General features: G+C 60.0%; 1 pseudogene; it reads left to right on the top strand.

Annotated features, from left to right (window-relative positions):
- Positions 1–14908, top strand: part of LOC116665530 — a 33333-nt pseudogene extending 18425 nt beyond the window's left edge.
- Positions 14909–15240: the final 332 nt, after the last annotated feature.

The following is a 15240-nucleotide window of genomic DNA, read 5'->3' as shown; positions in this document are numbered from 1 at the left end:
AGTCCCTGGCAGGTGGGGCTCCAACTGCACCTTTGTGCAGACTTGCAAAGGGCACCCCCTCTGGGAGGGCCAGCCACAGAAAAGCAGACCTGCACCCAGACACACATCTGAGCAAGCCGAGCACTGGCTGGATTTGGGCCCCACTCACTCCATCAGCCAGATGCTTCTGGAGAGTGTACAACCTGTTCACCTGTACCTGGGAGCCCACAAAACACAGAACGCAGGACAGCCTGATGCTAAGCCCCAGAGAGCCACCCCTGCCCTGCCGGATGCTCTCCTGCTTCCATGAAGCTCAGGTCCCCAGAAAGTGAGGTGGCACCACTGGAAGTCAACTCTTTGCCCAGTGGAAAGCCTCAGACCCATCCCTCCTGACTGGCGGCTGGTGGATCTGCCTGGAAGGTGACTCACTCCAAGAACCTGCTGCGCAGTGGCACCCTTGTGGGGTCCTTCAAGATGGACGTGGGAACCACGTGTTGCCAGCCTGGTGTGTAGTCGCATGGCCTGGTCAGTGTGGGTGCACACGGCTCTGGGAGCGTGGGGCATGCTGTCCTTCCCACCCTGCCAGCCCCTGGTCTCAGCCTGGCCAGGACCGTGAACTCGGGTGGGGCCACAAGTACACACAGCCATGGGGTGTGCAGGGCAATGGGGAGCCCTGTCTGCACACAAAAACAATGACTACCTGCACCCAGTCTGCGGGATTCACAGGAGCCCCACGAGGTAGGCAGCATCGCCCCCTTTTACAATTGGGGAGCCTGGACCTTAGAGCAGCACCCGGGTTTCCCCAGTCACCCAGTTGGTCGGTGGTGAAGTTCTCAGCACCAGATGCAGTGACGCTGGGCCCTCAAACACTTCCACTGACCATCCATCAAGGGACCCAGGCCACCTGAGACCAGCCTTGTGGTGCTGTGTCTATGGTAACCTGGAGTCAAACCTCCATGGGGTCAGTGAAGGAACTCCGAGGGGTGGCCCAGAGGGCTGGTGATGATGGCTGGGCCAGGCAGAGAAAGTGCCCTTGACCTGACAGACAACAGCTAAGCACACGGCCAGCCCAGGAACCACAGGCACACAAGCTGGCATTGGGCTCCACCCAAGCCCTGCAAGTGGACTTGTCACTGGCGGTACAGTAAGGACCTCGTTAGCCCTTTGACAGTGACACTACAATGTGTGACTATCACATCTGACCCTCAGCAAACAGTGAGGGAGGCATCAGCGTTCCTCCCCATTCTACAGAAGAGGTAAATGAGGCCAAGAGAAGTTGTGTCTCAGAGGTGCCACTAAACTACTAGGTTGAACAAATTGGCGATTCCTTGTGGTTCACCCTAGCAGACACTTGGCTGGTGCACGTTATAACTATCATTCAGGCCAGGAAACTGAAGTTCAAAACCCAAGATTATACACATAAAAATCACAAAACCATAGAACATGGAAACTTCAAGAGACCTTAAAAACACCTAGTCTGATCTCTCTATGAAAGGACAGAAAGAATAAACCCACTCCCTCTTCAAATAGCCTTTACCTTTGAAGGCAGATTTTATGTCCTTCCTGAGTCTCATTCTCCTTCCTTGCTAAATGTCGCCCAGTTCAGCCAGCCATGCGCACACCTGTCCACCTGCCCGTGTATCCACTCATCCACCCACCCGCCTGTCCACATATTAATCCATCTTCTATCCATTTATTCATCTACCATCCACCCATCCATCCGTCTACATTTTCAGCTGGCCTGGCAGCCCCCCACCCACCCTGTATCCGTCTCCCCACCCAGCCGTCTGGCTACCTGTTCCTGTATCCGTGCCACAATCATCAGTTCCAGCAAGACCCTGACGCTCTGGAGCAGCCTAGGCCCCAGCCCCCTGCTCCTGAGGCGCCAGTTCCGCCACATCACACCCCCGGTGGCATGACCGGGCTGTGGCTCGGGGACCGTGTGTCCTCTGGCCCAGAGGCAGGCGGAGCTGTGGCCCCAGTGCCGCTGGGCCCGACAGCCCGGACTCCACGCACCAACACTGTGCTCCACTCCGGGCTGCGCGGCGGCCCCGAGGGCGGGAGCGGCCCGGGCTCGGGGCCCCGCTCACCTCCTCAGAGCCCCGGCTGCCCCGCGGGCGGGCCGTCCTGCCGGCCCCCGCGCACGTCCCCGCGGGGCCGAGGGGCCACGGGAGGTGTGACGTCGCCGTGGTGGGCAAGGGGGCCGACACCAAGCCACCCCACGAGGCCAGCCAGATGGACGAGGATGGCATCAAGGGCTGAGGCGCCTGTCTCCCCCGGCCCCTGGCGACCTGGCCCGGCCCTTCCAGGGGCACAAGGGGGCGTCCTGGGGTGGACCTGGCCCAGAGACTGTGCCCTCCCTCTGTCTCCCTCAGCCACACACTCAGATGGCCCAGCTGTCCCTGGAAGGAGCCAGTGTCAGTGTCCACGGACTCTCCATATGGGACAGAAAGGCCTGAGGCCAGGCGGGCAGGGTTCACAGGGGACAGTCAGGAATGACAGTCATTTGACATCTGGACTTCTGTCTGTGAGAAACTTGGGAAAAAAAGGGGCAGGTTCCCAGAGCTGCTGGATCTTGAGTCTACACCCAGGAGGGCAAAGCCATTTTGTTTTCTGTGCCAATTTTAAGCAGCTGACAGTGGCTGTTGAGAAGTATTCTGGGACCTTGTCTGAACACAGAGGGAGAAAGTGCTGGGATCCAGTGAGTCATGACTTCGGTGGGCCGGGGAGGGAGCGTGGTGGCCACGGGTGAGGTTTCTGTGTGGGAGACAAAAGATGTGACACCCAGCTAGGAAAGGGGACAGTGTTACCAGGATGGATCTCCCCCTCTGCAGTTTACAAAGTGCTCATGTATTTTAACCTGTTTATCACACTCCTGGAAGGGAGCCTTATCCTACTCCTGGGAGGCGGCTGTTATTCCTGTCTTCCAGGTGAGGAAGCTGAGGCTCAGAGAGTTGGGGAGATTTGCCTAGGATCCCATGAGAGACCAGGAACCGTCAACTTGAGCATCTTCAGTCCTAGTGTGGTCCTTCTCAGCCATCCTTCACATGCTGTCCTGGGCCCCAGGGGTGTGCAGATGCTGGGGCAGGAGTCTGGGCGCCCGGTCTGGCCACCACAGTCCTAACTGTATGCGCAGGCAGGAACTTGCTGCTCCCTGAGGGGGTGCCCCCTGAACGCCAGTGGGCCCGGTTCTACGTGAAAATTTACCGAGCAAAGGGGCTGCCCCACACGAACACAGGCCCCATGGCTGACGTGAAGAAGGCTTTCACTGGTGAGAACAAGGACCTGGTTGACCCCTATGTGCAAGTCATCTTTGCTGGCCAGAAGGGATTGGGGCACAGGCAGCAGGAGGCTGGGGCGTGGGGTGACAGGCACCAGGGTGCAGAGGGATGGTCAAGGGGTCCTGGGGACAGACATGAGGCAGAATCAGAAGCCACCAGACTGGACTTCGATCACCTTGGTGCGTTCACCTCTGGAAGTGAGGAGATATGAGCGGAGCTCCAGCTCAGAGGGGCTGGGGGCCAGGCCAGTCTGGGCCTTAGGGATTCCTCCCTGCCCCCAGGTCACAGAGACCAAGAGCTGAATGGGGGGGACACTGTGAGGGAGGAGTGTTTGAGAGGCTGGTAGGGGGGAAGAGTGAGGAGAGGAGCGTGCACACACACACACATACACACGTGCACAGCTGCTACGAGCCACACATAACACATATATACCCACTCACCCGCAGACACACGTGCTCACACACATGCAAACTCTCACCCCCTCCAACCAGGGCAGGACCTCAGTGCAGAAGAGCAGCTATGAGCCACTGTGGAATGAGCGGGTGGTCTTTACAGACCTGTCCCCCAACTCTGCAAGTGCACGAAAGTACAGATCCGGGACTCGGACTAGGTCAACGACGTGCCCAAGGGTGCCCACTTCACTGACCTGCTCAAGGTTTCCAATGACAGAGACAAAGCTGAGTAACAGGAGGCCGGGGGGTGGGGTGGGGGTGGGGCTGAAGGGGCGGAGTCAGTGAGACTCCCACACACGCCCCCACCATCCCGCACCTTGGCTGGAGGCTGGAGCGGCAGTGGGCTTGCTCAGGGCTTTTACCAGCAGCCTCTGCCTCAGGGGAAGGGTGGAAACTCATGACTCAGCTCTGCACAGAGCTGCCTGGGCCTGTCTGAGCCAGGCTGCCTGGATTCGAAGATCAGCTGCTCTGACAGTGAGAAGCTGTGTGAGCTTTGTATCTGTTTTCGCATCTGTAAAATGATGAAATAATGACAATTATCTATGTGTGCATATGTACATGCACATCACATACACATGCGTACTGCCCCCCTAGAAACTACCTGCACACTTGTGGCGACTTGGAAAGTCTCACCCCTCCTAGGACCTGGGCACTGAGCTGGGTAAGGGATACAGAGCAAGGGAGGAATCCATCCTGTCCTCACAGTGCTCACTGGGGATGAGGGAGACGGATGTGCTACTAAATGTGCAAAACCTGAGGCATGAGGCACAAAAGACCACACAGATTGTACAATTCTGTTTACATGAAATATCCAGAATAAGCAAATCCATAGAGGCAGCAAATTGACTCATGGTTTCCCAGGGGTGGGAGGAGGGGAGTGAGGATGACCTGCTGAAAGCTACGGGGTTTGTTTTGAGGGGGATGGAAATGTCCTGGATGGTTGCACAACATAGTGAACACACTAAAAAACACTGAAATGTGTACTTAAAATGGTGAATTTTACGTTACATGAAGTATATCTCAAATTTTAAAATGCTGTAATTTTTTTATTAACTAGGCAGAACAAAACCAAAGAAAAGACACAAAGCAGAATTGGATCCAAGTTTCACATGAGCCATGACAAATCCCAACAGAAGAAAAATAGTTGGGACTAGGAAACGGGAGGTCTTCGTGGGGGAAGAGCGTTTAACAGGCAGAGGCAGAGGCAGAGAGGAAGGACCTTTGGAGAGGAGGGGAGGGGTCTGCGGAAGCAGGTGAGACTGTGGTGGAACACAGCCGTCCTTTAAGTGGCTTGTCGGTGGCCCGGGAGCAGGCACCAGGCAGCGGGCAGCACGACTTCGCTGCACAGACTTGGATGTGGGTGTACGTGGGTGCCACCGCTGGCTCAGGCCCCATAGGGAATAAGGTGACACATGACAGTGCCCCATGCATGTGAGAAAGCCACCCCGTCACCGCGCACAGCAGACACAAGCTCTCTCCGCAGCCCCTTGAGAGCCTCAAGCCGCCCCCCAGGCCCTCTCTGGCCTCGGGTGACTCCCCGAGCCAGGCATGAGGTCCTTAGCTCAGCAACCAGGAGGTGCAGGCTGGGAGCCCCCCAAAGAGATTCCCCCCACCCCGAGCAAGCCCCTCCACCCCCTGACCCCGCCCGCAGGCGTGCTGCCCACGCTGGGCCCTCCTGGGTGAGTGTGTGCGGCTCCACACGCAACCACACGCTGCCCGACAAGCACCAGGACTGGAACGAGGGCCTGGGGGAGGCCGTGTCCTTTCTCGCCCACCTCATGCGGGGCCTGGGGGTGGAAATCCTGGACACCTCCAACCCTGAGCTCACCGGCCCCTCAGAGGTGCAGGGGGAGCAGGCCACGCCTGTCTCAGAGGTGAGGCCCCTGCTGGGGGGGTGGGGGTGCTGTGCTGTCCTCCGGAGCCCCCTGTTCAGTCCCCTTCCTGCCCCAGCAGCCCGGGCATGGGCTCAGCCTGTGGCCACCCTGCCTGCCTCGGGGGCTGGACCCCAGGATGAGACCTCCCTGCCCAGGAAGCAGTGTCCCCTTCCACTGCCTGCGACTGCTCTGCCTGGAGGTCCTGAGGTGTTCTGCCCTGTTCCTGGAGGTGGCTGTCCTCGTGTTGGACAGAGCAGCCTTTCCCCCAGGGACATCCAGGCTGGGAGGCAAAAGGAGTTGGACCTTCAGTGTCCGGGCTCCCAGCTCCACAGCTGGGTAGCATATCCCCCACCATTAGCCACCAGGGCCTGTCTGTGAGATGGTAGGAGGAGGCCTGGCCCCAGGCCCAACATCCCGGCTAAGTTCTCAGGATGCTTTGAACCACCTTCTCCACAGAGCTGCATGTGGAAGGTGGGAGAATTCTTTCTATTTGGAACCTTTCTGGAGGCCTCAATGATCGATTGGGAAAATGGAGACAAGCCCATCACCTGTGAGGTCACCATAGGTGAGAGCTGGGCTCACAGAGGGGTCTTCAGGCCTGGGGGGGTGCTGGGTGGTCACTGCCAGGCCCTGCGCCACAGCCCTGGGGGGAGGGGAACTTTGACCACTTCCCTCGCGTGTCCTCAGGGGCCCACACAGCACACAGCGTCCGTCCCTGAGTGCCCCACCGGGCGCACCTTAGCTCCGCCTAGGGCTAGGCTGTGTGAGGAGCACGGGCAGGAAAGAAGCCCCCTGCAGAAGGGAGCAAGGCCTTGCCAGGTGGGCGAGGAGACGGTGGGAGTCCGGGGCACTTCCCGGGCGGGACCTTGAGTTCAGCGGTCATCGGGGCCCCAGGGAGGTCTCTTTCTCTGGCTAGTGCTCTGTCCTGTCTGTGCTGGCTCTGACCCCAGCACCTTCCCCTTTCCCTGACTTTCCCTCTTCCCTTCCACAAAGCTTGGGACTGGAGGGCAGGGTGGGGACCCTAGGTACTCGCAAGCCCTCCTCTGCCTCCAGGCAACTATGGGAATGAAGCTGATGGCCTGTCACGCCCTCAGCGGCCTTGGCCTCGGAAGGATCCAGGGGACGAAAAGGAGGTTGATCTGATCCAGAACAACAGTGATGACAAGTCTGACGAGGCTGGGGACTTAGCCTCAGTCTCCTCCACCCCACCCATGCGGCCCCAGACCACCAACTGGTGAGCCAGCGGGACAGAGGGTGCTGGGAGGCCCTGCCTGCTGCCCCCATCCTCTCATGGCCCGCTCCCCTTGCCACCTCCCTGGGCTCCCAGGCCTCAACCTCCCACCTGCTCCCCACCCCCCAGGAACTACTTCCACCTGCCATACTTGGAGTGCAAGCCCTGCATCTGCATCAAAAGCTGATGGCCAGACCAGTGCCACTGCCTCTGCAGAGCCAGCATCGTGGACACATCGCAGACAAGCTGGTCGTGGCCAGGCCGGGGAGGGAGGGGAAAGCTGGGGAGGGGGATGCTTCGGATGACCTCCCTCAGCCTGGAAGTTTCCCTCGCAACACAAGAGGCCTGTTTGCCCAGCAGCTTGCTGTCGGGTGGGTGAAGTTCTGCAGGAACGGCCTCAGCAGGAGTTTCTGTCCCCACCCAAGTCCTAAGAGTGGAAGAGGGCCTGAGGGCCACCCAGCCCCTGTGATCACTGGAGGCGGCTGGCCAATCCCTCTGTCTCTGGCCTGCACACCTTCCACCGCTCACATCTAGACCTGAGTCCCACCCAGCCCCTGTGAGTCCACCAGACCACAGACTCAGGCCAGAAGTGGCTTCTTCCTTCAGGAACTGAAGCCCTGTGAACATGAAGGCCTCCAGGCTCTGAAAACAGAGAAACTGGTGGTTTCCCTATGACGATGGGACACTCCAGGGACAGTGCTCATGGGAGGTCCTAGGGCGCTAGCCCCTTGTCCCCATTATGAACGGGGTAAGACATCTGGGGGAGCTGATGGAGGCTGGGGCTCACACTCCTGGTTCACAGGAAGAGGGCCTGGATGATGATCAAAACGGACAAGTCCTATGCCTGAGCGACAGCGTGGCATCCTGGAGGAGCCGAGCTGTGGCTGCTGGTGAGCCACAGGGCTGCTGAATAGGGCCGGGGGTGGCGCGGCATGCAGAAGAGGGGGCTGGCAGAGAAGGAGGCATTTGCAGGCCTCCTGCTGGCAGGTGGGCTCTGCTAAGTCCCTGTTCCCCGCTTTCTGTCCCAGCCGTTTCCTCTCACTGGCTGACAAGCACCAGGGCTCCTCGTCCCACACCAGGCTAGACGGAGAGTGCCTCAAGTCCCGCGTGCAGGGAGCTGGTGCGGATGCCGCTGGACCACATGGGGGACAGGGCAGGGTCTGGAGGTGGAAAGGGAACTCAAGGTGGGGGGACATCTGCTCTGAAGTCACAGCCCCTAGGGCCAGCCTCCATCACAAGTCATGGACTAAACCCAACATACACCCCATGACCCCGCAGGAGAGTATGGGGCAATAGGCAAAGTCCCTGCGGGCACAGGTGAAGCGGCACACAGTGTGGGACAAGCTGAGGCTAAGCCAGAACTTCCTGCAGAAGCTGCACTTCCTGGCAGACAAGGTGTGCCCCCCGAAGGCATGCACAGAGGGGATGCCAGCCCCAAACCCAAGTGACCCGAGGCAGAAGTGGGGCTGCACAGGAGGCGTTGAGCCAGACCACCCAGGAGGCCCCTCCTGCTCTGACAGCCGCTAGGGGACGGGGGTGACCAAGCCTTTCACCCTGTTGGGTGTTCTTACCCCTGGATCCGTGGGAGGAGAAGGAAACCCCAGCATCAGGGGTCCTTCCCTCCGTGGGTCCAGGGCTGGCCAAGGGGCAGGACCTCTCCCTTACGGGCCCCCACCTGCCCACCGCAGGCCCGCACAGCATCCCCGATGTCTTCATATGGATGATGAGCGACGACAAGCACATGGCCTCAGCCTGGTGCCCCCCCAGGACCTGCTCTTCTCCATCGTGGGGGAGGAGCTGGGTGAGGACCGCACCAGATCAAGGCACTCTTCCTCAAGGTGCCAGAAGGGAAGCGAGATTAGAGGGTGGTGGGGTCAGGGCTTTGTTCAAGGGGTCAGTCTCCCCTTGGAGGGAGCAGCGTGCCCACCCCGGGTCTGGCTGGCCTGAGCTGATGGGGTGCTCAGAGAAGAGGTGGAGAGAGCAGAAATGACAGCTGGTCCCATCCCACCCATCCTCCTTGGCACTCTGTTCCCAAACCCACAGCCCAGTGGAATGGCTGCGAAGGGACAGAGGCCCTCTGACCACGGCCTGCTGCAGCCCCCTGCCCCTTCCTCACCCCACAGGCTCCAGCAGCTGACCCTGTGCCCACCCCCAGCATGCCTGGGAAGTGGGGCTTCGGCGCGGTGGGCTGGGCAGTGCAAGCCAGGCTGGAGCCCTGCCTGCAGCTGGGCCACAGCAGGCAGCGCAGGGACTTCCTGTGGGGCCTGCACTGTGGCTTCGAGGGAGTCCAGTCGGCCCTGGGTTTGGGCCTGCACTCCCTCCTGCCCAGGAGCCTGGTATGCACCAGTGAGTGAGGCAGGTTGCAGCCAGGCCCAGGGAAGCCCCTGGCTCCAGCCCTCACCCTGGGAGAGCGCTAGGGCCACCTGTTCCCAGCCTCCCGGCCTGTGCTCCCCACAGAGAAGCAGGCCTCCAGCCCCTTGCCCGCAGGTACCAGGCTCGGAGCCTCTGCACAGCTGACTGCAGTGGCCTCTCAGGCTCTTCACCTGAGTCTTTTTATCGACCAGAGTCAGTGCATGGAAGTGAGGGCTGGGGGAGGAGGGAGCGGCACTGGCTTTGCAGGGCACTGGGGGAGGCCTGTGAGCTTCTAGGGCCTGGGGAGACAGATCAGCCAGCACCCTAGACCCTCAGAGGGAAGCCTGGCAGATACCTGGGGACCCGGGCCACATGGTGGAGGCTTTAATGCACTTACATTCTGCATGGAGGACAGGGAAGACCTGGCAGGGGCTGAGGGAACAGGGTCAGGAGCAGACCTCACATCAACCTTCATTTTAAGATTCCCAGAAGAGTCAGGGAATATGTCCCTCCCGCCCCCGAGTCCCCTGGAAACCACAGTGGCTGGGGGTGACTCCTGCTCGGGTATCTGCCCACCCACCACCATTGATTACCCATCCCCCCTGCCCTGAGCTACAGGTGCTGAATGAGACCCTGTGCCCCACCTGGGACCAGGTGCTGGTGTTCGACACCCTTGAGTGCTATGGGGAAGCTCGAGTTCCTGGACGACCCCCCAATCGTTGTCATTGAAATCTATGGCCAGGACACTGGTGTAGGTGGGCTTCGGCACCAGGGACCACTCCAACGTCCCCTCACTACAACCGCACTGGTGGCCCCCTCCCCCGCTCTCCCCTGAGCCCCTCGGCCAGGTGCTTGCTGGGAAGCTGGAAGGTTGGGCAGCCCCTCCAGGACACCTCAGGTGTCCCCTGGCCTGTCACTTCAGTCTGACTCCTTCCTGATGCTCGGGGACTCTGGGGCCTCAGGGAGGAGATGGGCCAGGGCATCCTGCCTCCCAGCACAGACAGCCCAAACTCAGGCCCAGAATCTTCAAGAGATGTGTCAGTAAGGCCTGCTGTCCCCTGCCTCCCCCACCCCAGGGACTCCCCGGCCCCTGCCCACACCTACCACAGTCAGCTGCCCAGCTTTCCACAGGAGCGCTGGAGTGGGGGAGTGGAGGACTGGGGTGCCCCGAGTGAGCTCTGGACTAGAGGCAGGCGCACCCGTTTCTAGTCTGAGTACTGCATCTGCTGTTCATTACCTACCTGGCCTGAGCTAGCCTGAGACTTGGTTTCCCCATCTGTAAAATGGGATGATCACCCCTGCAGCTACATGATGCTGTGGGGGACTGAATGTGATCCAGGATGTCAACATGCTTGGTAAATTCAAGCGCTGAGAGGCTACCCTGGCTGTTTGTCGTGTCAGGGCAAAGCCGACTACATGGGCCGGAACTTTGCCAAGCCCGTGGTGAAGCTGGCCAGTGAGGCATACTGCCCACCCTGCTTCCCGCCCCCGCTTGAGTCCTACCAGATCTACCGGGGCAGCGCCACTGCAGGGGACCTGCTGGCCACCTTCGAGCTCTGGCAGGTGGGGCTGCAGGGAAGAGGGGACTGAGTGGGGGCCAGTCTCCTCCCCATCCTGCTGTGAGGCCCATTGTGATGGAAGCTGAGGATGTGGTTCTTGGGAACCCAGGCTGTTCAGCTTTCCCTGTCTCCCCAGGTCACGTGGCAAATAACTCATGAGGAGAGGGAGCTCTCCCCAGGCTAGGACACTATGTCCCCCATTTCCCAGATTGGACCAGCAGGGAAGGCCGACCTGCTGCCCATCAATGGTCCAGTGGACGTGGACCGAGGTCCCATCATGCCTGTGCCCATTGGCATCTGGCCCATGCTCAGCAAGTACCAGACGAGGTGTGTGAGGACTGCACACCTTGCCCGTCCTTGCCTGCAACAGGCCCTGATGTGCTCGGCTTCCCGGCCCCCTCGCTCTCTCCCTATCAAGGGTCTGTGCACATATTATATGGTTGGCATCAGAGTCCAGTGGTCTTCGGCAACCTCAGGCCATGCCTCATTTTCCAGATAAGGGTGATGAAGGCCAAGGAGGGGAAGTGACTGGCCCCAGGTCACACCAAGGAGCCGGCAGCAGACCCAGACTGCTGCCCATCCAGTGCCTGCCCCTTCTGCACTGTCACACTGCTGCCATCCAGGACCTATCCCAGCCCTCCATCTGCCCCCAACACCCACCCTCACCCTGAAGCCCCTTCAGGACACCCGCCCCTCATCAGCTGTCGGCGCCCGGCCCCCTCCCACGCACTGCCCACCCAGGGGCCAAGTCCTCCTCAGGTGGCCTGGCACCCACAGCTGGTGCCCTTGACTGAGGGGCTCTCCTCTTCCCCCGCCTCCCTCCAACTCACGCAAGTGCTGTTCTGGGGCCTGTGGGACCTCAAGGACATGAACCTGGCCCAGGTGGACCGGCCACGGTGGACATCGAGTGTGCGGGGAAGGGGGTGCCAGTCGCCCCTGATTCACAATTACAAGAAGAACCCCAAATTCAGCACCCTCGTCAAGTGGTCTGAAGTGGTAGATCTGGGCCCCGGGGTCGCTGGGCAGAGCTGCGTGCAGCCGGGCAGCTGGGCAGGGCCAGGTGCCTCTGGCCCTTCTCTGGGCTCAGGCCGTGCCAGCCCCCACTCCCAGGACCTCCCGGAGAACGAGCTCCTGCAGCTGCCCTCGGACATCAGCGTGGCGGCTGCCGGGCCTTGGCTGCAGCACCCTGGGGGGCTCCCAGCCATCAGCTCCCTGCAGTGCTTCCTCTCCCGGCCCCCAGACCACTCAGCCCCCACCTGGAACAGCACAGGAACGGCCATGCCCCAGAGGCCCACGGATGGGGCTCCAAGGATTTCTTCCTTGGGCTCATCCCCTAGTCAGAGTCAGGGAGGCCAGGAGGGAGGACCCACCCAGGGGCCAAGGAAGGCTGCCCCGGGCTGCCCCTCACTCTCGAGCCAGAAAGGGCCAGGGCCGGCGTCCTTAGAATGCCCGAGGGCAGATGGCTTCCTCTGCCAGGTCTTGGAGAAGACCCAGGCCCCCTCCCAGCCTCCACTGTGTCACTCACCGCAGCCCACCTTCCTCTCTGGCCACCTCGTCCTCTGCCTGTGCCCATCTTTTCTCCCTCAGCTGTCGCCTCCCTCCCTCTCCCCTCAGAAAGCTCCAGAATCAGCTTTAACCTCCGGTCATTTCATCCACCCCTGACTCTCACCATTACTCCTGCTCTTCCCTGTCTGTCTGTCCATCTCTCTGTCCAGGCAGACTCCCCGGGGCTGCCGTGTGCTGTACAATGGGGGGGGTCCTCCTCCCACCCCGCAGGGGAGGTCGTGGTGAACATGGAGCCAGAGGTGCCCGTCAAGAAGCTGGAGACCATGGTGAAGCTGGACGCAGTGAGGTGCCTGGGGTCAGTCCCACGCTGGCTGTGGATGTGCACCTGCATGTGACACTTTACCAGAGCCAGGCCAGTCCACCTGTGAGACAGTACATTAAGTCACTTCCCCTTCAGCATGTGATGGGACAGGGCCTCCCCTGACTGCATGTGCACAGAGCCCTGTCCTAGACTGTCCTGGGAGGGAGGACTCAATTCTGCTGTGTTGTGTGTGTGTGCGTGCGTGCATCTGGGGACACATGCCTGAACGCATGGTACGCATGTGTGAGAGGCAGGGAGAACAGTGACCATGTGAAGTCATAGCCTGCAATTACTTTTATTCCAACAAACACCATAAGCACTGGATTCCTTGTGTGAATACCAGTGTTCTTTCCAGAGGGTCCCTGGGTTCCTTCCCAGCCATTCACAAAAGACCCTCCCCATGCCTGGCTTGGGGACGAATTTCCAGGTGGAAGCTCCTTATTCGTCCTTTGGGACTAGGGCTGTTTATCCGCCAGAGGGAGACCTGGGGATTCAGGTGTGGAGGTGGCCTCTGCCAAGGAGGGCAGGATGGAGGCTGGCCTGGAACAGGCCATCCTGAATCCAGACAGTGTGGAGGAAAGAGTTCGGGCCTTCCCCCAGCACCCCATCACTTGCTCTGTACCCCATTCCTCACATCGTGTGCTTCATGCAGCCTGGGGTGCCCCCTAGCTTCTGAAGCCTGAGCTGGGTCTGAAAGGACCTTCCCTTACCCCCATCATCCTGGTCCCCAGAGAGTCCCAGCTGAGTTAGTGCAGGTGTGGCTCTGGGGAAAGGGGAGCAGCTGAGGCCCAGGCCTGGCCCACAGGCCCGGGTGGCACGGCTAGGGCTCTGGGGCTGCACCTGGAGACCCCAAGCCCCCCTCAGCTCCCAGCCTCCTGACCTCCCTCTGAGGGTGTCCAGGCCATCAGTGAACAGAGGACGGCACTGGCCCGAGCTTCCCCATCATCCCACAGGCCCTGGGCTCCTGTGGGGCCGTGTCACCAGGATCCTCTTCAGCTGTGTCACTGAGCGTCCACTTCCCTGTTGAGGCCCTTGCACCCCCCCATAGCCAACATCACCGAGCGCCGGCCACGTGCCTTGTCAGCCTCCCCTTCTGACGCGGCCTGCGCGCTGCAGGGATCCCCTGGCCAGTGCGCAGCCATCCCGGGGCCCAGCACCCCCATTTAGACTCGGTGGAGCCCTGAAACCGGTCACTTTTGAAAGCCCCCAGTGATTCTAATGTGCAGCCAGGGTTGCCAGCCACCGCCCTGGAAGGTCTGAGGAAACATCTGCGAGGCAGAGCCTTCACGGCCTCAGAACTGGCTGTGTGAGCAGAGGCGCTCGCAGCGCACAGGGAGCGTCCCTGCGTCAGCTCCCTCTCCTCCTCCCTCCCTGGCTGGGCCGCTGCCTCCACGTCCAGCCCTGTGGCTAAGGCCTGTCCCTGTCTCCTTGCTTCCCCCCTGCAGACTTCTGATGCGGCCATCACGGTGGACGTGGTGAGTGTGGGGACCACAGGGGGTTCTGGGGAGAGAAGACCCTACACCATGCAAGGTATCAGGCCAAGGGGAGCAGCTTCAGGGACTGAGACACCCCCAGCCCCTGGCACTCCGGCCAGCACGCAGCCCCGGAGAGGCAGCTGGAGAGAGCTGCTTGGGGAGCAGGGCCCCCGGGTGCTGGTTCTGCCTCGGCTGGTGGTTCATGCTGGCAGGTCATGACCCTCTGTGGGCCGTGGCATCCATTTCCACAAATCAAGGCCCTGCCCCTTTGACATTGGGGGCCCCCCAGAGCCTCCTGGAGCCCAGGGCTTCCGGGGAGCAGATGGTCAGAATGGAAGGGGGACTCCCAGATGGTCCAGGGCTCTGGGAATGACCAGGGTGCGGGGATGTATGCAGGACTCCGGACTTGGCCAGCCCTTCAGGCTGATGAGGATGAGAAGAAGGAGAAGGAGAAGGGCATCTCAGAAGAGACGGAGGAGGAGGAGCCGGGTGAGAGCATGCAGGACTGGCGGTCCACGTGCTTCGCCGCCATCGACACCATGAAGGAGCTGAGGCCTCGGGCCGGGGTTGGGGCCCGAGGAGGGACTAGGCTGGAAGAGGTGACCCCAACTCCCCATCAGACCCTCCAGTCCAGCTTCTTTCCTGCCCCCTACTCCGTCAACATGAGCTTGGAGCAGCCTGTAAGACTTTTTGAGCTTCGTCGTGAACGATTGGTTTTCATGGATTCTGCTTTTTGAAGATCTGATTGTTTAACAAATTCATCGTGGCTGCTAAGACTTGTATATCTTGCAGATATTTTTACTAAATTAAATGAGGTTAATCTGTCAATGCAAGGGGAAAATGTGACAGTTTTTACAGTATTTGATAAAATGTCATCAAAAGAAAACTTTGTTTTCCTACACTCAGTGACTTGACTGAAATTAATCCTATGGTTGATGGAGATACTTTCAGGGCCGCTGTGCAGCACCGCAGGGATTTGCATTCTACTCTGTTAATATTTTCCTGTAACAAAAGGTAATAATGCTTGGGTTAGAAATTTATTTACAGTAACCTAACCCAACCTCATTAGTGTCATGGGACTATGAGAGCCTGATTGATTTAACATCTGATTCCCAGGTGAAGCAAAATTTCACTGAACTTTCATGAAATGATTTTTGGAGCAGCCTGAGT

This window comes from Camelus ferus, chromosome 8, assembly GCF_009834535.1.
Source record: "Camelus ferus isolate YT-003-E chromosome 8, BCGSAC_Cfer_1.0, whole genome shotgun sequence".
Taxonomy (NCBI): Eukaryota; Metazoa; Chordata; class Mammalia; order Artiodactyla; family Camelidae; genus Camelus; species Camelus ferus.
The sequence above is the reverse complement of the archived record's forward strand: the minus strand, read 5'-3'. Positions and strand labels throughout refer to the sequence as shown.